The 25,463-nt window shown below is 39.9% G+C and overlaps 1 long non-coding RNA gene across 1 annotated transcript; it reads left to right on the plus strand.

The window, feature by feature from the left end:
• Positions 1-19,589: 19,589 nt before the first annotated feature.
• Positions 19,590-22,514, plus strand: LOC136287748 (uncharacterized). Its single transcript, XR_010720295.1, has 2 exons — positions 19,590-19,678; positions 21,215-22,514. It is a non-coding gene; the product is annotated as an uncharacterized lncRNA (long non-coding RNA).
• The last annotated feature ends 2,949 nt before the right edge of the window (positions 22,515-25,463 follow it).

The following is a 25,463-nucleotide window of genomic DNA, read 5'->3' on the forward strand; positions in this document are numbered from 1 at the left end:
GCTGTAATTCAAAGTGAAAATTAAGGTACAGCAAGTTATATTCAAATAATTTTTAACTTTTGGCTTCATTTCAAGTGAGCAAGCATGCTGCAGTTGAGTCATGCTGCTGAATTTTTTCCCAGTTTGCACTGTAGGCTTTAAAAAATGAGAACACAGGCATTTTGTATAGGTCAGGCTAAGTGGTATCATAGGCTAAGTTCTGGCATTCAATCTAAATGCCCTAATGTTTGTACTCTACAGCCAGATTTGAAACATTACTTAAATTGTCTACAGCAAAACAAATAGTGATCACTGCACAAGCCCCCTCCAAGAGTTTTCTACTCTTCCTTCTCTGCTTTCCTGTGTCAGAGAAATACCTTTCCAAAATCTCAAGAAAACCATTAGGCACTCTCTGCACTTGGAAGGGATGCTGACTTTTTAAGAAATTTGAGCTGAAATTTTTCATGTCATGGAACATTTTGATTAAAAAAAAAGATTATTGATACAAGAGTTCAAGTGGCATAGGCCAAATGACTGGGAAAGAAAGAATCCTAGCTGTTCCTTGTAAAATCTATCTTCTAAGGTTTTTCAATAACTCTTGTCGCAAAGGCTCATCTTTCTTACTAACTTTGTGTGACTCTGAGTTTCCATTAATCACATCCTAGGAAAGCAACTATTCTCAGTCCTGTGGACTGTTTGTCTCATCTTTTCCTGTTCAGCATGTTAGGGTAGCCTTCATTTTATGTTTGCCGCAGCATAATCACTTTGCAGCCCTCCAATAATGATGTTCAGACCCAGATGATCCAAATGTCATCAACTGGGCATTAAGACACAGTACCTTGGTTTTGGAATTTAGTGCAGGCTTCAATTGAAGAAGACTAAGGAATACTCTTCAAGAGAAAGTTAAGAAGCAGAAAGTATAATTTGAAACAAGTCAGATTTTCCAGCTTACAGTAGATGCAGTGGGTGTGCTCAAAAACTTTTTTCTGGCTTTAACAGATTTCAAAGAATTTCAAGATATCCCTTATTCTTATAAGGAGTAATTCTGCTACTTGAAGATACTCCCTTTCAGCAGCTCGAGCTTTAGCATACCAAGGGCTTCCCTAAGGGAGCCACACTACAAGACCTGGTGTTAACAGTTGCTTTTCAGATGGGATGGGGAATCTGCCCTAATCAGTGCTATCAGCAGATATATCTCACCTGTACTGCAGAGTGCTGGGTAGACTGCTGTTTGTGCCATCTCTATAAAGCTGGAGCCCTGATGGGGACAAGGGACATACAGGCACATGCACTCTATTGGTACTTCTGTATCTCCCACTTCATCTTTCTGGTGGGCTGGGTGACTGGTTTTGGTTGTTCACCAGGAGTTAGGGGCTGTATGGCCTCTGTCACTATATAACTACTACCAAAGAACATTTTTTCCCTCCTTGGAAGCTGGTTAAACATATGACAGCTAAAGCTACTCTGTTTCTAAATAGGCACTACTACAGAGAGACTCATTGTGTGGTGAGTTCATCAATTTACTAAATTCACGTTTGTTTTCCACACCATGGCTGGGCAGACAAGATATTGATACCATATTTAACACATTTTTTAACTCTTCCATTTTAATCAACTGGTATGGAAGCCTAAAGGCATTTCATATTTCTGAAATATCTAATAAATTAGAATGTTTGACTTTAATCACAACTGCACTGCACATGCCTTGGTAATCTTTTGCCTCATCTACTCCAGCCTCTGCCATTTTGACCTTTGCATCTCATCATGCTTCTTTCTGGTGTGTACAAAATGCTGCTGAACCAAATTTACTCCCAAATAAACCAAGCCCTTGTCACTTCTCTTTTTCAAACACCTCCTGCATATTCTGGTAAATTCCTACATAACATGTGACCTTCTTATCAAAAACCTCTTCACGTTGTTTGATTGCCTGACCAGTGCAATACCTGACTCATCCTGATATAGTTAAATATTCCTTTTGTTTTCTTTCCTTTAATAGGAAAAATAGGCTTTACTATTTTTCCTATAAAAAACGTCTTTTTGCTTTCTATTTTGCATCAACAGGCTGCATTTTCTTTATTTCAGCCCTTCTTTCCAAGGCATTTCTCATACTAAGCCTTTCACTAGTGTCCAGCTAAAGCTTTCACCATCTGATGGGCTTAGACTATATTCTTGATGTTTTACAGACAAATATTACATTGTAACCACCAGTAAACTGTACTTAACAGTACCTCTTGTGGAAACTAAACTTCAGAGAAGTCAGCCCAAACTACACCTTGAAAATTTATGATTAAAAAAATCAAAAAGCAAACAAACATATATTTCACCTCAGCAATCAGAAATGAAAAGAGAGAGGGATTGTGTGTGTATGTCTCTCTGGCTCAAAGTCTGATTTTTCCCCATTTCTGTCAATGGAAGTTTCACCATTAGCCTCAATGTGCCCAAGGCCAACACTGTAAAGGGGCTCTAACACAGAAAAAGAGATAACTTACGAGCAGCCTTGCTGACATTGTAAACCCAGAAAATTTTGCTTGATTTTGCTTGACCAGGTTGGTGGTCTTCTTTTCAGCCTCATTTGTTAGGACCCATAGAAAAAAATGAGTTTCTGGTATTTACAACAGAGGAGAGGGAGCTAATGTGCATCATTGTGGGTGTTACCTGAGTATGACTCAGTGCAAAATGAATTTCCAAGGGAGTTTGAACTATGAAGGAGTTTTCAGCCTTGCCTGCAACTACCCTCTGGACAAAGACTGGTCAGGTCAAACACATGGCTCAGAATATTTTAAAATGGGTCTATATATTTCTATATAGATTTTGTGCATTATAGGTGATGGTTTCTTGAATATTTTTCTAAGAGTTATGGCGGTGTTGACAGTGGCTCTTTGTGTGTTTTCATATCTGCTTTGAGTATATTTGATGGGAACTACCAAGCATATAGAGAACTCATTTCAACACTACCCACTCCTTGGGAAAAGGAACATGCAGCCTACACTGAGATTAATGAACTGCATGGCAACTTACAACTTGGTTTGTAAGACCAAGTTTTAACCCATTTATATTTTTGGGAAGCTTATGCTCCTGAAAGCTGCCTGTGAGGAAATCCCCACATCTCCCATTAAAATGTTCCCATCTACTGCTTCACAACAGAAAGAATACCAAAATGATCTTTTAGGCCAAAGAATTTAGTCATGTTTTTTCTACTATCCCAACTAGAAATGCCTCCTTGCACTATTGCAACCAGAAATATTGCCACATGATTTGTTGCTGAGGTTCTTCCAACAGAAATACCACAAAAATGCTTTTTCTTTGGGATATTTAGACTATGAACTTCTTACAAATTGTATATATCAACATAGCTCAAATGAATACCAAGTATATATTTTGTTAACATTACCAATGTTTGTGGCCAAACTTCCCTTTTCATTTTGAGGAAACAACATCAGATTAGAGATCCTGCTGGAAAGAGATTATCACCAGAGTTCTTACTTGGTAAAAGATGAAGAAATTGTAAATAATTAGGAAATGTACAAAACCTAACCTTTAAAATAGGTCAGAATTCTATCCTTCCTGAAAAAGGAGGTTGTCTGGTGCATTTAAGCAGGATGGACAGACAAATTAATAACTTTCTGGTTGATTTTTTTTTACACATGTTATGTCTTGGTCCACTCAGCTGGCTTAGGGAAAGGCTACTTGATTCACTCTGGGTGGCGCGCAAGAGAAACAACTAAATTCTCGGGAGGTTCAATAACAAACTTTTACTTGCAAACTTTAAAACATCAAGGTAGGACAAGGTACTTGGCAAATTTTAAAACAACATGCAGACAAAGTAAAGCACTTCACAAACTTTATCTTAGAACGCTTGAACTTAGCCAGCTTTGACTTATCCAGACACAACAAGGCTCTTACTAAGGCACTGACTGGAATTTTTTAGTGTGACTTACAATATACTTTGAGAAGAAGTTGGGAGAAGAAAGAGAGAGAGAAAGAAAAGATAAGAGTAGAAGCATCTCACCACCCATGGATCCAATGACAAGACTTGGTTGTTGCAATTTAGCTGTCTGTTGGTTAAAGTGTTGGTTGAAGTCTTGACCCACAAAGGGAAGCCCACAAGACACAAGGTTCAATGGATTAATATATGCTCAGGCTAGGTGGGAAGACCCAGGTACCTCCCGTGGGGGTGGAGATTTTCACTGTGATGTAACATTGTGGATCATGTGCAGTCCTCTGGTGGAAGGTCCCAGAAATGAGTCTGGGGGCACTCCAGGGATTTTTGATGGCTTACCTCCTAAGACATGACAGCTACCTCTCCCATCAGCATAGTTCAGCCAAATATACCCAATCAGAAAGGATGAACGATCACCTTTAGGCCTACATCTAAATGTCACAATATCTCCCTGGAGTGGTTGTGGGATGTTTTACGAGTGAGCAATTTACATCCCATTAGAAGGGATGAATAATGTGAATGTCCTGATACCTTTTCCAGAGGGGAGTCTCACAGCTGGGCCAGTAAGGGGCCAGGGGAGAACATTGGCACAATGATAAAAAGCGCTACCCCACATCAAAGAGTTTGCTTCTTATTGGCTTCTTCTCTTATGTGGCTCAAACCTCAGCTGTTGGCAAAACAAAGGTTGATCTGTCATGGTCATCCTATGGTGTTCACGTCCTCTGTACATGTAACCTTGAACGTCACCAACAAAGCACCCGCTGATTTTGGAAACAGTTGACTGACCCATTAACTTTTCAGTTTCTCACAACACATAGTTAGACAGGTCTTACAAATTCTGCTATCAGAGCAAGCACTGGTAGGGAATTCACGTCCATTTTCAATAGCTCCATTTAGGTTGCCTTCTAATTCGAAAATATTTGGCTATGTGAATGAACAGATATGTCTTTTAGTGTCTTCTCTTCAGTTTACCGCATTAAAAGATCCAAAGACTGACTTGGAAGGTCAAAATAGGGAATGAAATTCTGCTGCTTTGGTGACACAGCTGTTGGAGAGCAAGTGTATCAAAAGATTCACTTTTGATGAAAAGAGGTGTCCTTTCTACATCCATCACCACTTTTAAATTGTTCTCTGCAAAAAATAAGTCCTTGAAATCTCCAAAATCTGGAGGAGAGTTAGATAAAGTGAGAAAGCCTACAAACAAGTGAATGGAGATCCATCCTGTGAGAACTCAAGCCCACAGCAATTTGCTTGATTAAATTGCCTATCCTAATTTTGTCACGTTATGTGTATTGTCTGAGCGCATTTTGGAGGCTCACTAGGAGGTAAGGCTTGCCAAAATTTGCTTGGAAGGGCGTATAGATTGTGATGAAGCTGGATGCTGGATTCCCTCTACCTTGGGAAAGTTTAGGTTCAGTTGAGAAGCATCTACCTTATGCTATACAACATGAGGGACCAAACTGAACCACCAGTCTAAACTGTCTCCCGAAATTTCCTGCACTGTGTTCACATTTAAAGTCTACTGAATATTATGGCTTGAAGTCTTCTCTAGGTAACAATAGTGATAACTGGCCTTGCTTTGACTTTTAGGAATGAAAGAACTGACCCATAAAGATGAAGATAAAATTTTATGGTTTATTAAATAAATTTCTATTCTGTGACCAACACTAAAAAAGCTCATCTTAGCATTAGCATTGTCATTTGTTTCTTTTCATTTCCTTTAAGTTGCTCACTCAAATACTGCAGTTCTGCAGAACCCCTGGGGAGCAGACCAGGAAGGCTGAGACTCATGAAGGAACTCTCAGATCTGATAACTGCATCACCATTTTCCAGACAGTGATGCTTCAACAGTCTGCGGGAAAACAGGGATGTCTGAACACAAATAATCTCAGTGTTCAAAGACAGGTCGACTGCCAAAATGGGCTCTGGGTTGGTACTGAGGAACAGGAGCATCACTCAGAGCCTCTCTTTCCTCTGATTCATGCTGCTTTTATCACAGTATGGCTGCACTCAGCATCCAGAACATCTTCATGGATAGAGAGGACATTGGAAATGGATCTGCAAAACAAGCACAGAAGCAACATCTAGGTATGTCCCTTTGCTCCAGCCTAAAATTTATTCTTTTTTTCCCCAAAACTATTTTGCAGTCCCTGGAGTTGTTGAGTAACTGGGCTAGAATTTTTTGTTTGTTTTCTTTAAACAAAATGGGATTTTTATTGTGCAATAGCATTGTTCTGGGATGCAGACAGCTTTTGCAGGCTGTCTGCAGCTTTGTATTTTTAAAGTATCTGTGTTTTTAAAACAAAGGTCAGTGATCATGCTATCAGGTCATTGCTGCATCTGTGTCACTGAGCGATAAGACCCTGCTGATAACTGGGCCACCAACTTCCCCACACCTCCAGCAGCAGCTTGGGTACAGCCATCCGCAGGGCTACTGCAGGGCTACTGCGTCCTCCCACCCTGCCCAGCCACGCTGCAGATCAAGGTTGTCTTTCCCAGGTGTTCCCTGTCCAGACAGGCCATAGAACATGATTTAGTATGGCTGGTAATCAGCACCTTGAGGTAAATTAAAAGCAAGACGGTAAATCTTGACATGCTCTTTCATCCATGACTTTTTGGTTCTTAACATCAAAATAGACTGACATTCCTCTGCCACACAGCAGGGTTGGGTCTTGTTTTACTGAGAAATTGAAGACTGCAGCCACAGTGCTCCTGCTGTAACGATATAGCATGTGGGAAGAGGGTGAGTGACGTGTTGAATAGAGTGCTGGCTTTGTTCCTCTGGGATCCAGGTTTTCAGCTGAATCTCAAGTCTTCTGTTAAATGAGTAGTCTCTGTTCCACTCCTGGGAGAACAGCAGTCTGCATTAGAAACTGTGGTGCACTAATTCATCAGGCTCAGTAGCTGAAAGCTAGGAGGCAGATTCTCAGAGAAAGTTAATGTCTTCCTGCTGGAGAGAGGATCACTTCTGCCCCTCCAAGTTCCAGTCAGAAGTCGACTGATGGGCATCTTGCCCATGAAGAAGCCAAGGACACTTCTGCCAGAGCTAGTCTCAACCACAAAATGTAGCAGTAATGTAATTCTCCAGCTAGCACTTGTTAACACACCTCTGAGGAAACACTATTATTAGTGCAAAATTAAGTGAATAAACTGTTAGTCCAAAAAAGCCTTAATACTGGTCCACAGTCTGATCTCACTCTTTAACTATGGGGTAGTCTACCAAGGTCAATAGAATTACTCATCCATTAAGAAGATCTGAATCTAGCCCAGTGTCATACAGATGTCAACATCTCAGCACATCATTCTCAACAGTAAGCCAGATCTCACGTGTGTCTGATGGTCAGTGGGGAGCTGGTCTGTACCATTTGCTCTTCTGGGAAAAGGCTGTAAGAAACATAATTCAAGGGCTGTAGCAGGAATGCCGAGGTTCGTGTTCATGCTGAAAGGCAGGGCTATGAGAGATCTGGAAAGAGGGTAGACAAAGCATGGCAAGAATATTTTCCCAAGGGCGGCAGTGGTGTTCTGACATAGGAACACAGCTTCCAGGTCTAAGTCAGTATCTCTGTGCTGCCCTTTATAGATACTCCTGTTATCTGGAGGCTCCTTTAACAGGAGTTCTTTGCACAGTGCTAGGCTGCCTCATATAGACATACCTGAGAGACCCTGTTTCTGTGAGGGGAAGATAAATTAAAGTAGTACTTTCATTGAAACAGCTGTGAGTAAGTCTGTGCAGCTTGGCAAGACCTGTATGGAGCCAAAAGTGTTGTATGAACTTCTGTGGCAGGCTTTTCCTCTTTCCTTGCAACCAACGAGATGTTAGTCCACCTTGCACTTAGTGTCTCTGGCACCATCATATCCATTCTCTCCATCTTTCCTTCATGTCGTCTCCTTTTACACCTCTTTCTCTGATGATCTGCCTTCAAGCTTCACTGCAGCCCTCCAAGATTCACCACCCAGCAACACCAGCACCCCAGTCACCTGAAATGACTGTGCTCAAATAATCCATTATTATTATTCATTGTATACATTAGGGAGAACTCTCCCAACTAATAATGCTTTAGATGAAAACTTATCTGAGCTTTTAGCCACTTAAGAGTTCTCAGGGGTTGTACTTTCAGTCAAAAGTTAGCCATAAGTAAGGCCAAGCTGAAGTGTGAGCAATTGCTTTTTCCTTCTGAACACTCATTCATTATTAATCTCTCAGCAACAAGTGTGATGACTGGAGTGTTACTTCAGGGAGACTAATAGCAGTGCTATGTCTTGGGGTAGGGGATCACTGTCTTAGACCTATCTCTTTTAGATAAGCAATTAGGCTAATGTTATGAAGCTTGCGTGGAAAAAAAAAAAAAAGGATTTATTTCAGATCCTTAGGCACTTCAGTGGATTAGAAGGAACCTGAAGGCTAATTTACTTGTTGGTTCCTACAGGTACATGATCAAGTTTGTAAATGTTTGACTTCATTTTCCATAAAAGAAAGCAAGCCCTGAATTACCTAATATTAAATACTCAGGGAAGAAGACAAACTGTTTTGGAAAATAGGGTGATGTAGCAGAGCAAATGTACATAGTTATCAGCTGCTGCTGGGGAAGGTGCACACCTGCAGCATCCTGGAAATCATATCAACAGTCTTGAACAAAAGGGCAGACAGTCCTGTGTTTAAGATAATAATTACAGGGAAAACTGGATGGGGAGCATGCTGTGGTCCTAATTGCATCTAAATACAAAGTCGAATGTTTTCAAGGCAGTGTTTAAATCAAAGCACATCCCCCTTTCATTACTTGACCTTCAAGGCAGAGTGAATTCATAGCAAATTCTAAGGCTTTAAAGTTCTTTCCCATACATTAAATCATCAAAGACTTTTCTGCATGCATGTTTGACTGGCTTATGGCAAATCAGGGGAGACCTGACCATTTTCACTATATCTGCTCAGTGTTCCCACAGCAAAAGAAAACACCTTAAATAGGAACCAACCTACATTCTGATAGGTAGTGTTAAATTCACACTACCTGTGTTTGTCTGAACAGTGGAGAATACAAATCCCCATTATCTGAGGACTGAGATTCCCTTTAGGACTCAAAGCACCATTAACAGAACCAGAGGAAAGTTCTGTCCCTACACTTAGCAATCTAAGGAACACCTGCCAGAATACCCATCTCTCACCAAAAAAACCAATTCCTTTAATAATTACCCCTCTCCCCCAAAGAAAAACACTTCAGAACTTCACCTTGAATCTCCTAGCATAAGAAAAGCAGGGTAAATCCACAGCCAACAGTCTTCTCATGGAGATGAACCACATGAACCACATGAACCACCCTCATGCCCCCAAAGCAGACCTTGCAGCTGATGTGGCAGCAACATCTTAGCTTAAGCAGAGGGACTCAAACCACACTCTATCAAGTGTGAAAGGACAAAGCTCACAGATCCCACAGGCAGGTGTTGAGGAGGACAAAGCCCTTATATTGTTTACTGAGCTGCCCATAAAGTGGCATTTTTCTGCACCACATGCCATCCAGAAAACCAGGTGAATGGAAAAAGCCGCCAGGCAGGAAAAAGAGCAAACCCTGTAAAGAAAATAAAGCAACTGCCTACAAGGCAAAAAAACATAAAAGCGTAGCAAGCTATACAAGTTTTGTATCAGTTGTATTTTTCTATAAACTTCAGGTGTATCCTATATGTAGTGATCACAGTAGAAGTTTACACAATGTACTAGGGAACTGAGTTGTGCCTGGGAGAAAATAATTTTTTGCCACTTTTTGCATCCATACTATTTGTGGACCAATTTCCACTAGACCCTGATTCAGCTGCAATAAATTCAGCTGAGTAAAGGAACAACAGAAAACTGGCATGTATTGCACACAGGAAATACTGCAATCCGTGTCTATAAGGCTCAAACTGCAGCAAGATGACATTGCAAGCACAGGTGAAACACCTGCTGCACATTGCCCTGCCCTCCTAATTTCTGAACCAAAATGGATCACTGAGGAATCCAAAGGTATTGAAAACAGCTGACTAACAGCAGGCAGGATTTTTTCTTCACCTCCGTGTCTAGCCAAGGACATACTTTAGCAGTGAAGAGAAAACATGTATCTTAAAAAATAGTTCCAGGATGTTTGAGGTTCTGGTGTATTCAGAATGAATGTGAACTTTGTAATAGCTGAGGAATGAGAGAGGTAAAGGATACACTTTGAATTTAATCAATTCCTCCCTAAGCTAAGACAGGAGTAGAGGATCTCAGATGTTCCTCCTTTGCATTTGACAGAAAAACTTAAACCTGCCCCATCCTCCTGAATTTCCTTGTCACCAACCCAAGAGCCAGCTTCTCCTAGTTCCTCATGGTTAAAAGGCTGTTGTATAGACTTTATGATTGTCCATAGGTTGAGATCTGCAGTCAAAGCATTTCATGGAGACAATTAATGAAGTGTCAATAGGAGACATGTCCAGGATATATCAGAAGGAAACTTAACCGGATAGACTTATCAATTATTTTTTTCCTTATCATTTTACGATTTCCGTGTTTATGATGCAATAGTGCCCAGTTGTACTCAGTGGCAAACCTTCCACTACTTTTTGTCACTTGAATGCAGACAGTCTTTGTGTTCACAGCTGAAGAATAAAAAAAGGCCATACCCAGCTGCTCAGCAAGGGAATTGCATACATGGAAGAGAAGGAAAAGCAAAAGGGAAAGCAACATGTGCCTGTTTGCCTCCCCCCACTCCCACCTCTCCTCTTGTGCATCCCCCAAGGTCAGGCACAATCTGTCCCTTTGTATCCAGGAAAGAAATAGGATGCAAAGTGTTAGGAATTTCCTAAAACTGTCTTGAATCATGTGCTGTTTAAGTAACTGTCATTTGGCTGCCTGGTTCATTGACACTTGGGTCTTAAATGGTGCTTGTGAAGGAGTAATATTTTCAGCTCTGAAGGGGTAAAGAAAACAGTTTTAGAAAACGAAAGCCTTTGAACAGTGAAATGCCAAGGAGGAATATGTTGATATGCTTATTTCATATAAAGCCTGCATTCTCTTTGCATGAAATCAACAAGACGTTAAAGTAAGTATTTCACCAAAGTGTGGCATTCAGGAGAGATCTATTTTCATAGAAGAAAAAGTTAGAACAGATGGTTGAAGGAAAAATTCGTTTAGAGACATCAGAAACAGCTGAATAAACTTTCAGTAGTCTAAGAGAAAAAGAGTCTCAATCTTCTGGTTTATTCTTATTTTCCTATTTACATTCTTTATATGCACTGGAAATGACATTCAACTTTTCTAGTACCTTGGCCTTTTTAATTAATTAAATTTTTAGGGGGGCTGGGTATCATAATTTTTAAGGTCATGCGGAGGAACACTGTTAAAATAGCACTAGATTTAGTGTTACTCTCCGTATGTTAATCTTAAATTCGTAAACTAAGGGGCATATGAAGCTTCAGAGCTATTATGCACCTCCTGAGCACACCACAACAGAGGTGAGATTAAGAATCAGGTTCATGTATTAGAAAGAAAAAAGTCAGTCATGACTTTCCTTAGACAATTTCTGCTCTATAGTGTAGTATATAAATGCACTTCTGTTTGAGAGCTCATTGCCAGCCTCTCCTGATACATTCAGTGCCAGGGAAAGAAATTTTGCTCACTGATTTGTTTCCTCATAGATTACACACTGGTCATGTTTTTTCTGGTGTAATACTACCTTTAGATTTAAATAGAGAACAAGAAAAGTACTGGAAACAGCATTTTACTTGTTAAAAATAATTTCTGCTTCCAGGCATGTGAAAGACATTAGATAACCCTTTTCAATGATACCAGATCAAATTTGTATCGGTACTGATCTGGATTAAGAATTAGACTGGTGAAATAAGACATAGTCTAAACATTTATTAGCAATTAGAAAGACCTTACATCAGATATTGTTATTAATTCTCTTTTTTGTGGGAGACTTTTTAACCCTCAATTTGCATGTGAATCTGTAATAATTATATATAATAAGATAGTAAATGCTTTTCTGAGACATACAGGGAATTATCTAAGTCTGGGACATGAAAATGAATTTTTGATAAATAATATATATATATATTTGATTTGATTGAATATGAGGCAATGGTTTGGTAATCTTAAAGAAAATGGAGATGATTCGAGAGGTCTGAGTCCCAGAGATAGTGGGAGTGTTTTCAGCAACAGCAGTGAATAATTAACATTATTATAATAAAAAATGTTATTTTTTTTTAAATTCTCCTTATGATAAAATATATGTAACATATATCCAGAAACAAATCTTGTTTCTCTCATGTCAAATAGAAACAATAATAAACAAAAATAATTTCGTCTTGAAGCGATAAGATTGTTGGCATCGGCAAGGAGTTTGAGTCTTGTTCCGACTCAGGAACATCAATAGGTAATAAACAAAACAATATTTTTTTCATCCTTAGGTTTAAAGTGAGAAAATATTTTCATGGTGATAGAGCTCCAGAATAAAAACTATAATTAGGTTGAATTTAATGACTGATGTCAAAGACATCATCTTTCTAAATTTTTTTCATAAGTTGTCTTTTCCACCTAAACAAAGACGCTAGATTTTATATTTTTTAAATTAATATATAAATGGTTTTCTAGATAACTATAAATCAAAGTAAACCAAATAAAAATCAATAAACAATAAAATCTAGATAAAATTTTCTGTCCTTTCAGCAGAATGTCAAATTATTTCTAACTAAAATTTGACAAAAATATTTTGTTCAGGATTTCTTAGGAAAGTTATTTATGTTTTTATATCCTATCTATTTTTGATCTTTCATGAAAAAATCTGAATATTTCGAGTAACTTTATTTTTAGCCTACAGTGTAAGAATACTTTGTTTACTTCCCTTCATAGTTCTGAAGCAAATATCTTATCTTGACCTCATTTTTAGTCTACTAATTTTTAGAGCAGTGTGGGACTTTTTTCCGTACAATAATAGAATGGAGTCAAAGCTGTGTTTATAACCTGTGTTTATTAAGAGAGATAAGTAATTCCATAATAAACTTGTTTTATTAATAATCTAATCTTGTTCCAGTGGCTGAATGAGAGTCATATCCTTCCAGGACAGCTTCCAGGACAGGACCCTCAAGGAAGATAATTTTAATTTACTGGTAGAGAAGCATGGAGAGTTGAAAGACCAGAGAGGAAGCCAACTGGTTTATGAATATGATCTAAAGTCCCTTTTACAGAAAAATTTGAAAATATTATTTTTATTAGAAAGATCTGAAGTTTGATGTTTGTGTTTAACAAATTCATTGATGCACACACATGAAAAGCATAATACAGCTTCTGCTGATTTTTTTTTTTTGTACAATTTGGATAAAGCCCTGATGAAGTCATAACATCTACGATTCCCCATGTCATCCTTCAGTTTATCATTATGTCATGCTAGCACTTTGAACTGCCTGATCCAGGCCTATATCTCATGTGAAATGTTCCAACCACTTGAGTATTACAACTATAAGGTAGCAATAAAACAACTAGTAGGCCACATCTCTGTCTTTGTCGTACTGTCATTCCCAAATTTCAAATATTCAAATTGATCAAATGAGGCATTAGATGATACCCAGTTTTCCTTCAATTTGTCACAGGTAGACCTTATGGAATTTTTTAATGATTTTGATGGGTTTTGAGCAAACTGCTTTGTGAAAAACGTCTCCTTTTTATGCCAGAAAAGTGCTTTCTGTATGTGCTATTAAAACTTTTTTCTACCATCAGGATAAAATTTGGAACTTAAACATGAGGCACAACTGGGAGACAGCTAAGGTGAACATGGATTCACCTTTCAGTTCATTTAACACAACCTTTGAAGTTATGGGGAGATCACACACGATTTCCATTTATTTTGTAGTAAATGTCTAAGGTTTGGTTTAACAAAATTTTAAATGTGTCTATCGTTGGACTCCATATGAAGTTGGGCTTCCCTTCTGACTGGATGCGTTCCTATGATGTGTGAAGAGTTCACCTCTAGCCTTGGTGAGCTTCTGGGAGAGCTTATGGAAAATCAAGGCACTGTAGCTCAGGTCTCTGCCATATCCTCATTCCAGACATTTTGGACCACCATCCAACAGCCAGTCTTTGGACCTCTACACTGTCTTTTTGCAGGCACTTGCAATTAACACAAAAGATCACCTGGAAGCCAAACAGATCCTTCCCTGTTTAATCCCTGTGGTGTGTAATATACTCGCCTTCAAGATTTTCACCATTCCTAAAGACAATACAGCACTTAACAGGCAAAGTACAAGAGAGATTAAGAGCAAATAAGTGAATAAGATGAATACAAATTTTCTGTAATTAATTCTTTCACTGAGGGGCCATCTGTATAGGACATCACTACCAGGAAAGTACCTGATATCCTGAGTTTCTACCCTGGATCTGCGTATCTTGAGCAAATGGCTCTCCATAAATATGCCTCTTTAGTCATTAGTTTGCAATCAACCCCTAGAGGTGGTCTGGTCTCAGGTGCACCACTGGCAGGTAATTTCTCTTCAATTAATTCTTTAACTTGGGAGAAACACCCTATCTTTTTAAGAAAATAATTTTTGATGGCAAAGCATGCAAATCAGGAAATCTTGTTAACTTCTTATTCTGTGACACTAATGTGGGGAATCCTTCTGTAGATGCAGATAAAATTGAGTAACAAAGACAAAATTATAAAAAATGCTCCTGTCTCACATTCACATATGTAGCAAGTTTAATTTCCTACTGGATTCATGTCATAAACAGATTCTTCATATCAACACCAGATTTTGCAAAAGTATTGATGGACTGGGGTTCAGGGAAAATTGGTGAGCAGCTGGGACTGATTCTTCCATAAATTTTAATGCTGACCATATAAGTAAATTTCATTTCTGAAAAGAAGTCAGCTATGTTTTGATACTGTGCTCTGAGACTCTGCTACAAAACTTAAGTGGTCAAAAGCAGGAACAGAATTGCCAACACTTGTGATTTTATTAGGAGAGAGATCACTTTTCTTAAAACCTGAGCTCCTGAAGTCATATGATTACAGGAAGCTGTCATGTTTCATTCTTTCAGAAGAAATAGTTTCTACCTTTTGCGGTTGTGAAGAAAAGTTAAAAATATAAATCCAATAGCCGGGGCCACCAGATGACAAAAAGTCACTAGTATTTTTAGGAATGTGATGGTTTATGAAGGGCTGAAGTTGAGAACACTGAAATAATGTTATTCAAACAAAGAAGGCAGTGAATAATGATGTGAAAGTAAAATCTAAAGAGTCAAAATGCTTCCTCTATCCTATTAAAGAGAAGAAATAGTATGTATAGTTAAACTCCACAGCTTATCCGCATTTTATCCTGGAGAAGTTGTTTAAAAATATATATCTTTATTCTTGGGGAATGGAGCTCATACTATGTCATATGAGAACTGCTAATATACTAATGGAAAGATAAAGCAATGGTTTAGGTCTATATGTTGGAGCTGTACTTTTCCTGTTTCTCCAGATAAAAAACAAGAGAGATATGTCAAATAATATGAAGCCAAGTTATTGTAGAATGTGCAGAAACTACTTCCTGTGAAGAATTAAGGTTTAATTAGCTAAAAAGGAAGTGTACAGAGGGATGATAACTGAGAGTTGGTCACCCTCTCTCTGATGAGATTATCCTCTGTACCTCTGAACTTTATTATCCAAACAACAAGTCCATGGCATGATTTGGTGCCTCCAATAATCTTGAGCTAATTTTTACTTATGCAGTCTGTCAAGAGGCCCTGAGTTGTTTGCAGAACAGCTCTCGATATAGAGAACAATTGACTGCATTAACCGTGTGTGCGGGAACATTATTTTAGGCATCAAAAAGAGACACTTCTTTTGACATGATCCAAAGTCTATTGAAATCAACAAATAACTTTCAGTAATTTAATCAAAATCTTTGAAAAAATCAGTTTTGCTTAGTATATTTTTTTACATTTATTTTAAAATTTATTCACTCGACCATCCCAGGGAGTACAATCCTAGGTCTCCTAAAACAGCTGAGAGTGTGGAAACAGGATCAGAACTGATCAGAACTGACCACTGAAGCACGATGTGCAAAGGCCAGCCACATTTCTCCTTCAAACACATGCACCCTGTCTTGGTTTAGGAAGACAGGTATCTGCTAGGTAAAATTACAATCAGAGGCTCTTTGGCAAAGATTTGGGAAATAGGAATAGCAGTTCTTTACTAGTATGTAATACAAAGCAAACAAACACAAAAAACTCCCCCCCCCCACCAAACAACTACAGCATTAATGACAAACGACAACAGTACCAAGAACCTTGAGGGCTTTGTTTCACAAAACCCAGGGCAGTTTGGTTTCGGTGTCCCTGCAGGATCCTCAGAGCACCAAGCTGAAAGAGTGGAAAAGTCCCGGGCTGGTAGCTGGGATGGCAGGGTGTCCCGGCAGGCGGGGCAGGATGTCCCGGCAGGCAGGGGGTGCAGGGTCACGCTGCAGCAAGAGGAGCAGCGCCGAAGAAGCCGAAGGCGAGGCAGAAAGTGGCTCAGCTTCCGCGAGTGGCAGAGAAAAACTCAGGATTCAGGTCGAACCGGTGATAGTAGATTTCCCAGGACTGGATCCCTTTGGCCACAGTGAAACTCCTCCAGCCAGCAACAGCCGTTCTCCGCTCGGCGTGCTTTGCGGCGGCTGAGCTCCTCGAGGAGCGGCAGACACGCGTCTCCCCGAACGCCGGAAGTAGAAAAAGCACGCAGCTGCCTCAAGCTTTGTCTTTTACCTGCGTTATCTCCCCCTTCCACCTTTTGTCCACCTCTTTGTTTCGGTTAAGTACTCTCCAGTATCCAACACTTGGTCTCCTTGGTAACTTGTGGGAAAAAATTCTTTAGAGAAAAAAAAGGAACAAACCTAACCCCCAACACACCCCCAGAACAGAGACAGGCAACAGGTTGCCAGTTTGGATCCTGTGCTAGAATTCTCCTTTGCTTACTCCTGAGCTCTTCTGCTTTCTGGCTGTGAGCTGACCTTGCTCTCTGTCTTAGGAAGATCAAGTTGAACTGGGCTTTGAGCAGCCTGGTCTAATGGAAGGTGTCCTTGACCATGGCAGGTGGGTTGGAACTGGGCAATCTTTTAAGATCGCCTTAAACCCAAACTATTTCTGAGATTCTATGATAAAAGATCATCAATGCAACTTTCTGCAGGGATTCAGACATTGATTTATAACTATCCATGTGCCAAAAGACTGGCTCCTCTCCCTGTTACAAGGAATGAGACTGGTTGTGCCCCCCCTACTGCTTGGTGAGCCAGTTTCCATGCAAAATGGGGTGATATATGCCACTGTCAAAGTCTCAGGATGCTTCACAACCATACAGTGCTGCCTATTGAAAAGAGAAAGTGATCCTGCCTGAAGCAAAGCATGGAAACCCATTGGAAAATCTCACTCTATAAGAAAGTTTGAAAAACCAAGAATTAACACTTTTCACTGCCATAATCTATGGCAGGTACTTGTTTAGGCTCCCAATACAGTGACACTGCATTTTCTAGGGAATCTATTTAGTGTGAAAATGTGCCAATATTAGTTCAGGTATTATGAGAGATTCAGAGCTGTAGGAAGAAAAGCATAGAAAAACATCTGTAAGATGGTGTGGACAAAAGGAAAGAACAAAATGAGATAGTAAAGGATTTACACGAAGATATGGGAAGAGATACAGGAGTCATAGAGAAATTTGGATCAAAAGCAGCTGTCACTCTTATTTGTCCTTTAGCAAGAGTTTTATAACATCCCTGGCTGTGGGACCCCACTGTGCTAAAAGTATTGCACAAACTCACTGTAATTTTTACAGGCATGCTCTGCCCTGTACCTTTTCTAATCTCAGTTGGTGAGCAAGGGCACAAAGGCACAGAGAAAGGAAGCAGCTTGCCCAAAGTAGGTTAGTGGCAGAAATAAAGACAGGATCCAGATCTCCTGCAGCCAACTGGATGCATCCCATGGAGAAAAGTGTAATCTGCCTCCCAAGCCCACAGGGAAGCTTCCAGGCAGAAAAATCTGTTCAAATCAAAAAGCAAGGAAAAGGAGAAAGTGTGGACTTGAGGATCCTAATTGGCATATGTAGGAACATGCCGACTATCTGTGACTTTCTCCCAGAGGAAAGCTCCAAGGAAATAAACAAGTACAGATGATTTAAGCTAAAAACCAAGACTCAGTAGCTACTGCACTCAGAGCCTCTGCTAACACTGCAGCTCATTCTCTTTCCAGAGGAAGAAAAAGCATGGCAAAGACAGCACAGACCTCTCACTAATGTATTATAAAGACAGGACAAGCAAAGGATAAGTGTGTTATTCTTAGCATTAGTGGTTTGGGGCAAATTCTGAACTAGAACATTTCTTTTTAGCTAAAAAGTATAAACTCATTTAAATCTGGGTTTCTTGACATTTTATTTCAGCTTCTGTTCCAAGCTGGTTTTGATCATCATCTTTTAGCTGTTTAGAGATTTAAGAGACTGCAAAATGGCTCCTGTCTACTGAAATTTTAATATGGCTGTGAAAAAACTTTATTTTTAATAAGTGGCCTATTACCTAGCCAATAGGCAATACAAGTAAACAAATCTCCACCCTGTTGCACACAGCCATTAACAGGAACAAGATAATTTGCTTTAACTTCCACGAAGAAATTGTTAGCAATAATGTAAGCACCGCATGAAATAAAACCTTCCAAAGGAAAGCATGATTGTCAGTGTACCTGAGGTTTTGTTAGTGTCAAGAGTTTCAAAGCCGAGGAATAGACTTTAAAAGGGAAATTTTAAGCCAGAGGGGAATCATCCTTCAGCTTTTAATATCAATACTTAGTATTTTAATGCAATGATCTGTTAATTGTACAGGTAGAACATTACTTGTTTCCCTCCAGAAATGTGATGGTATTCTGCTTAAAAGAGATAATATATTTGCCAGTGAGGTATGATAGCATTCCTGCATCAGTCCTAAAAGAAGGCAAGATGAAGCACGGGGATGCTAAAGATTAGGTTCTGCTATTTGTCTCTCTGATATGAGCTAAAGGAAATAATCATTTTCATCTTTGGAAGCCAGATTCTGAATAAAAATGCTCAAAATGCAGACACCATACTTTTTAAGGAGTTGCTTCTTACAATTTGACCTTCCTATTGCACATGATGTATTAGTGTCAGAGGGGGTCACAACACAGACATAGACCTTTTGCTTCCTGTTCTAGCCACTCAGGACATTTTGCCTGCAGGCAAGCGCTGCTTGGTTTTTCCCAGATTAATCCCATTTCTTATTCTCTTTGCACACAGATATTCATCACATGCATTTTTCACTTTCAGCTCAGAAGGAAACTCTCTTTACTTCATATTTAAATATGCTGGATTTTGGATATTTTATGATAGTTACTGTCTTCCTTAATGAGAACAAAAATTGCCAAAATTCTAAAATCATGAATGAATGTCTAAAACCAATTAAGGCAGGAAAGTTGCATGTGCCTTTTTTTTTTCCAGCTCTAGAGAGGATCATCTTTAAACTGATGTGTTCCCATCACAGGTTGGCTCATTATCAGCAGAGCTCTGGAAGGTAACTTTGAGTGATAAATTCCTCAGCCTCCAAATGGCTTTGGAAGTTTAACCTTTTCAGGCACATGTGAAGGGAATCATTAACTTGCTCATTAAATCACAAGACAGAGTCTGGCAGCACAGAGATAGTGGTAGCAGTGCTAGTTTCTGATGGTCTAAAGTATATATGAAACTAACAGCTTTATTTTTTTTTCCTTTCTGCTTGGGGAAGATTTCAGAAGAACAACATTCTGTAAGTCAATCTGAAGGAAAGATGATGGGATAATGCTGATGCTGGTTATTATTGTAATTTTTAAATGGCTTCACTTTCTTTCACTTTGCAACACAATCTCTCTAGGGATTTATTGCTAAAGTGTTTAAGCACAAAATCCTGTTGCTGGGACCTGTGCTCAGAAATTCACATTCAAAAGCAGGACCTTTTGTATTGCTGAATCCGTTTATCTATATTTAAAATATGACTGACATTTATCTACAGGGAATTTATCTCTACTCTTGCTGCTCAGTTGCCTGGAAAAAGCAGAAAGGAGGCTGCCTGCTGATAACACATCACATACTTTTTATATTAGGACCTATGTGTCTGGTTTCTGGAGTTCACAGCTCAGGCCCACTGAGGCTGACCTAAACATACTCCACTGGATCAGCCCCTGAAAATGCTGGCTGGATATGAATTGAACAGATGTTTTAATTGATGCAAGATCAGACTTGTATTAACAAAGCTCAAGGATCAGTTAATTCAGAGGGCATCCATGCCTCTGTTTTTTGATTATACTCACAGGCCTCACAGGGGTCTACAATTAACAGGAAAAAAATTTAAAAGGGAAAATAAAGAGGGATAGAGGTGTTGTGAGGGGTGAGTATCGCTTTCCTTGCAAAGTCTGGAACTGAGACTGAATTCCCTATGACTTCAGTCTCCAATACCATTATATCACAGTCCCCACATCTTTTGGACAGGGGTCCTTTGCAGGGATATTTCCTGGAATGATATCACCCCACTCCTAGGTGCCCTTTAGGGTGAGAATTCTGGGGGAGAGCCAGACTCAGCGTTTAAAATAAGGGAGGCTGCTGCTCGTCTCTTGTTGGGAACTGCTGATAGTGGCTCTCTAAGATGGACACTTTCCCTCTGAAATATTGGCTGTAGTTACAGAATCCTCAATGACTCCTTAGCTCCACAGTTTCTGGGTCAAAAATCCCCACTCATCTCAGTGGCAGAAACATAGTGAAACCACTTAAAAGAAGCCTGGAGGGATTGTTCTCCCCTCTGCCCCCAGCGGGCTCCCAAAGAAAGGGCCTGAAAATTCCCCTCACACAAGTGCTTTGTTACTGCTAGCCTTCACACTGAGGCACCTTCAGAGGTGGATTTATGGAATACCTTCAATTGCCTGTGTTGGTGGAGCATATCCACACCCTGTCTCAGCAGGCAGCACAGTCACCACAAGATCCCTCCCCCCCTTTACCTCCCTCCTGCTGCAACTGTATCCAGTCCTGTAGACTCACCTACAGGGGATTTTGGTGAAGACCTTTGTCTTCCCCCAGTAGAGAGGGTTTCTTTCTTTTTCAGTCTAAGTGAGGCTAATCCAGAATTTAGCAAATAAAGAGTTCAGTTGTATAGTCAAACTCTTAACAGAAGATTCATCGTAACCGTGCTAAGCATAGCTTACACTCAAAAGACTAAGCTAGAGTAACCTAAGGTGTGAATTAACCCTTACAGGATGGGATCCGTGAATGTGGTAGAAGCTGTATTAACCTTTTTATTTTTTTTTTATTTAAGTCCACAGAGGTCAGTTTTGATTAGAATGAAACAGAATTCACTACAATGGGAAAGCTTCTGAGAAGATCACTCTTCAACACTTCTTATGCAACAGACAACATTATTTATATTCAACAGTAAGGTCAAATATGATCACTGTGTAAAGAATACTAAACCAGCATCGTCTACTGCCTTCTGGAGAGAAAATGGTGGCAGAGAGTGCTTTGGACTCCTCATGAGCTTGTTTGCTAAAAGAGTGTTCAGGGCACTGAAGCACGAAGGAGATGGAGAGCGTGAAGCACAGTGGTGCTTGTGAGCATGTGGCTTACATCTCACCCTGACTGCACAGTGCACCTGTGCATGAGCTGCCTATGAACCTTCAAAGCACAGGAATGCTCACACTAACAAAGCCACTGACAAAAAAACCATATTTGAAGCTGCCACTTCTTCCTCGGTGACAGAGCTACCTGGCATGTAAAACATGCTGGCATGCAATTGAGACATAAGTCACACACAACAAGGCTGTTATGCACATCTGTAGTGCTTAAGGAGCATGTCCTTGGCTAGAGAAGATGTAGCAAAAAATCAGTTTGTTGCCAGACTGCGTTGTACTCACAGGAGGCATGAGGATTTAAGAGTGACAAGCATCAGACGATGGTGTGCACCAAGTGCCACCTCTGGGCCACCATCCAAAGTGATTTTCCTCAAGTGAAATTCAGTGCATTCAGTATCACCTCACTGGCTACATTCGTTCACTTCTCCTCATGATGTTTCAGAGCTCTTCAGGGCCACAGCAGTGGAGAAGTCTTTGCCTTTTTGGCAAGAGTGCAGAATGGCCAAGCATATCAAATGAGCCTTCTAAGCTTAATTGATAATGACAACAAGTCTAAGGCAATCACATATAAAATTCTCTCTTCTCTCAGATGTTGCTGGATGAGTGCTGGCACAGCCGCCTTCCCTCACAAACATTTCAGATACTGTTTCTTACTTTTTGGCTTGAGCTTTCAGTAAGACTTGGAAAAAACCCAAGATTTATCATTGGTCTGGGTTGCCTTTTAATTTTTTTTTTCTACTTCATTATTCTTTTTCTTCTCAGACAAAACACTGCTTGATTCACTTAAAAAAGAATTCATCCCCTAACTCTGTTCTCACTGACGGTTTGGGGTGAGGTCGGGAATGCTCTTAAGCAGCACCTTTGCAGACAGCACGTTAATGACACAGAGGTCAGATTCATTTCACTTACACCTTGACTAATGGACTTTTTACAGAGTACATGCACACACATACACGCAACTTTCTGTGTCTCCATAAATAAAATCTCCTCTGAGCACAAGATTTTACCTTTATGGGACTTTAATGAAGTGGCACTGTTCAGTGAACTTCACGTAAGTATGTGTCAGCATTGTGTCTAGGCCAGTGTGCTACAGCTAGGAGCTGGAAGTGAAAGTTTCCAAACCTCAGCAGTGTTCATCAGTGGGGTTCTGAAGCAGGTACTTCACAGATAGTGGAAGTACACAGGGAAAGAAGATGTTGGAAAATGGTCTTGACCCAAACCCAAATACTTTTAAATCTGAATGGCTGTTTGGATCCCATCTTTTTTTTCAGCACACTACTGAAATATGAACGCTATCCATGGAAGAGAGATCTGATGGTAAACTTCCCTCCTACATGTGGTGTGTTTTAAACAGTGTCTTCGTTCAGGTTCATGCCTAGAGGCAACATCTCTTCTTCAAAATGACCTACATTTTGTGGTTCTAACAGCTCTTCCCTCTCTGGCCTCTTCTCAATGTGGCTTGAAGTGCTGCAATCTCTGTTTCTTATCTTCCAGCCATAAGAATCTGTCTAAGAATGTCACCAAACATGTCTTTTGTATCTCTCCTGAGCCCCAAGTGGAAACTCTTCTATGAAGGCTCAGGTGGCTGGTGATCGTATACCTACCAAGCATGACCGCCTTGCAACAAGGGATGCCCACACTTGCTGCAGCCCAGCCTGCCAGTCCATCACTGGTGAGAAGCCCATGGCTGTATGGGCATCATCCTGGGCTGTTCAACAACCAGGACCCTCAGGAGGCGTTTGACTAGTAAAAGGCATGTCACTCTAGCTCCACCCATCAAGCCTACTTGTCTCGGTGCAGCAAAGACAAGAAATAACACATTTTGAAAGGTGGTCCAAGAGAATACTTCTGGCCACATTTCTGCCTAGTTACCTTACACAGAGTAAAAAACACACCACACACAGGAAAAAATCAGAAATGGGATTTAGGTTGTTCATTTGCAATGAAACTGGAAACCTAATCTCGGCTTTCTCTTTCTCTCATTTACTTGCCCAAGCATGGCCATTTTATCTGCAAGAGCAGATTGTTGAAAACAATCATCCATGTATCATCCATGACTGCCTCTTCAGGTCAGAAATAAATAAGAATAAAATATTGATGACCTCTCTTCTCATCAATTCCCTGGTTTCCCTGTCAGAACAAACATCTAAGGCTGAGATACCATCCCAAAATCAGCAACTCTTCACCCCAAATTAAAACAGACCATAGTTTTCCTCTGTTACATATCACTCATTGCCTGGCTCACAAAAAATAGGTTACATCTTTTTTCTCCACTGAAACCTGTACAAAAGAGTCAAAGCCTTGACACATCTGGAGCAGAAGAGCTATGCCTTTTTATGACCATGACCTGAATTGACCATATTAATTTACTCTTCTTCCTTGCTCTGTGTCAAATCCCACTTGCATGATCCACACAATGAGTCCAAGTGGTCCAAAGTAGACAAGAGGGATTTCAGTTTGCTGCTGTGTGATTAAGCTCAGTAAATGACAGTGCACTTCAGCAGAAAACCTAGTGCTGTTGGAGTTGAAGCAAGAGTGAGGAGCTGTGGGAGGAAGAGAGAAAAGAAAAGAAAAAGGAAGAAGACACACAGAAACTGCCTCCATAAGGAGTGCAAAACTTTCCTCCTCTGGACTGAGACCAGGAAGTAAAGCAGAGACACCTCTGATCAGCGTTACTCAAGTGCATCTATTTTTTCCCCCCACTTTTCTGCCTGAGGCATTTTAGTGCATAAGCACAGATGTCACAGCTGGCTGCAGGCCAGGAGCATGTCCCAGGTGGCCTTGTTTTTTGTCCATGGAGGCTGGGAGACAAGACCCAGGGGAACTGTGAGAGCATGGGGGCAGCAAGGAAGCATGGCTTACCCCATGGGCAGGCACAAGCATTTTGACCAGGTAGAATAGCAGGTTCCTCCAATTTCCTTGGTCAAAGATGGATGCCCTTTTCTTGCACAGTGGATTGTATATCCATCTCTCAGTCCCAAGGCAAAGAGTAGATGGAATCACTTCCTAAGAGCAGTGGAGAGGGATTGTGCACTTGAAAAATTTCTGAAAAGACACTATTTTAAATACAGTGACTGGGGGGCTGCACTCTGAACTTGAAGGGGGCAGGATTTACATTTAAGTGCCTACTTTTCTTCTTTTTTTTCCTCAAATTGACCAGGGCATGAGTCATGTGCAGAACGCGACCTCTGCAGGGTCCACCAATATTTTCAGTCAGGAAAGGGCTGAGGAGGATTAACTTTTGCAGTCAACTCTTTGGCCAGATAAACCAACATAAAAGTAAAAAAAGAACTAAAAAACCAGACCTGACTGTAGAAAATATAAATGTATTTAAAAGTACTGTTATAAAAAATGGAAACACAGTAATTTTATTTTTCATGTATTTGCAAATAAAGCTCATTGGTAATAAATTAAGCACATGAAACTTGCCCTAGATCCCACGGATTGTAGAGAAAAGGCAGGGAACAATCCTATGGGGCAGGAAAGTGGAAAAGTGAGGTCCACAGGCTTGTGTAGTTCCCTCCTGAATCTCATCAGTGGAAGTAATCTTTTTCTTTCTTTCTTTCTTTCTTTCTTTCTTTCTTTCTTTCTTTCTTTCTTTCTTTCTTTCTTTCTTTCTTTCTTTCTTTCTTTCTTTCTTTCTTTCTTCATTTCTTTCTTTTTTTCTTCATTTCTTTCTTTCTTTCTTTCTTCATTTCTTTCTTTCTTTCTTTCTTTCTTTCTTTCCTTCTTTCTTTCTTTCTTTCTTTCTTTCTTTCTTTCTTCATTTCTTTCTTTTTTTCTTCATTTCTTTCTTTCTTTCTTTCTTCATTTCTTTCTTTCTTTCTTTCTTTCTTTCTTTCTTTCTTTCTTTCTTTCTTCTTTCTTTCTCCTTTCTTTCTCCTTCCTTCCTTCCTTCCTTCCTTCCTTCCTTCCTTCCTTCCTTCCTTCCTTCCT

Source organism: Chamaea fasciata, unplaced genomic scaffold (assembly GCF_029207755.1).
Source record: "Chamaea fasciata isolate MVZ Bird 193981 ecotype frontalis unplaced genomic scaffold, bChaFas1.0.hap1 SCAF_3, whole genome shotgun sequence".
Lineage (NCBI taxonomy): Eukaryota > Metazoa > Chordata > Aves > Passeriformes > Sylviidae > Chamaea > Chamaea fasciata.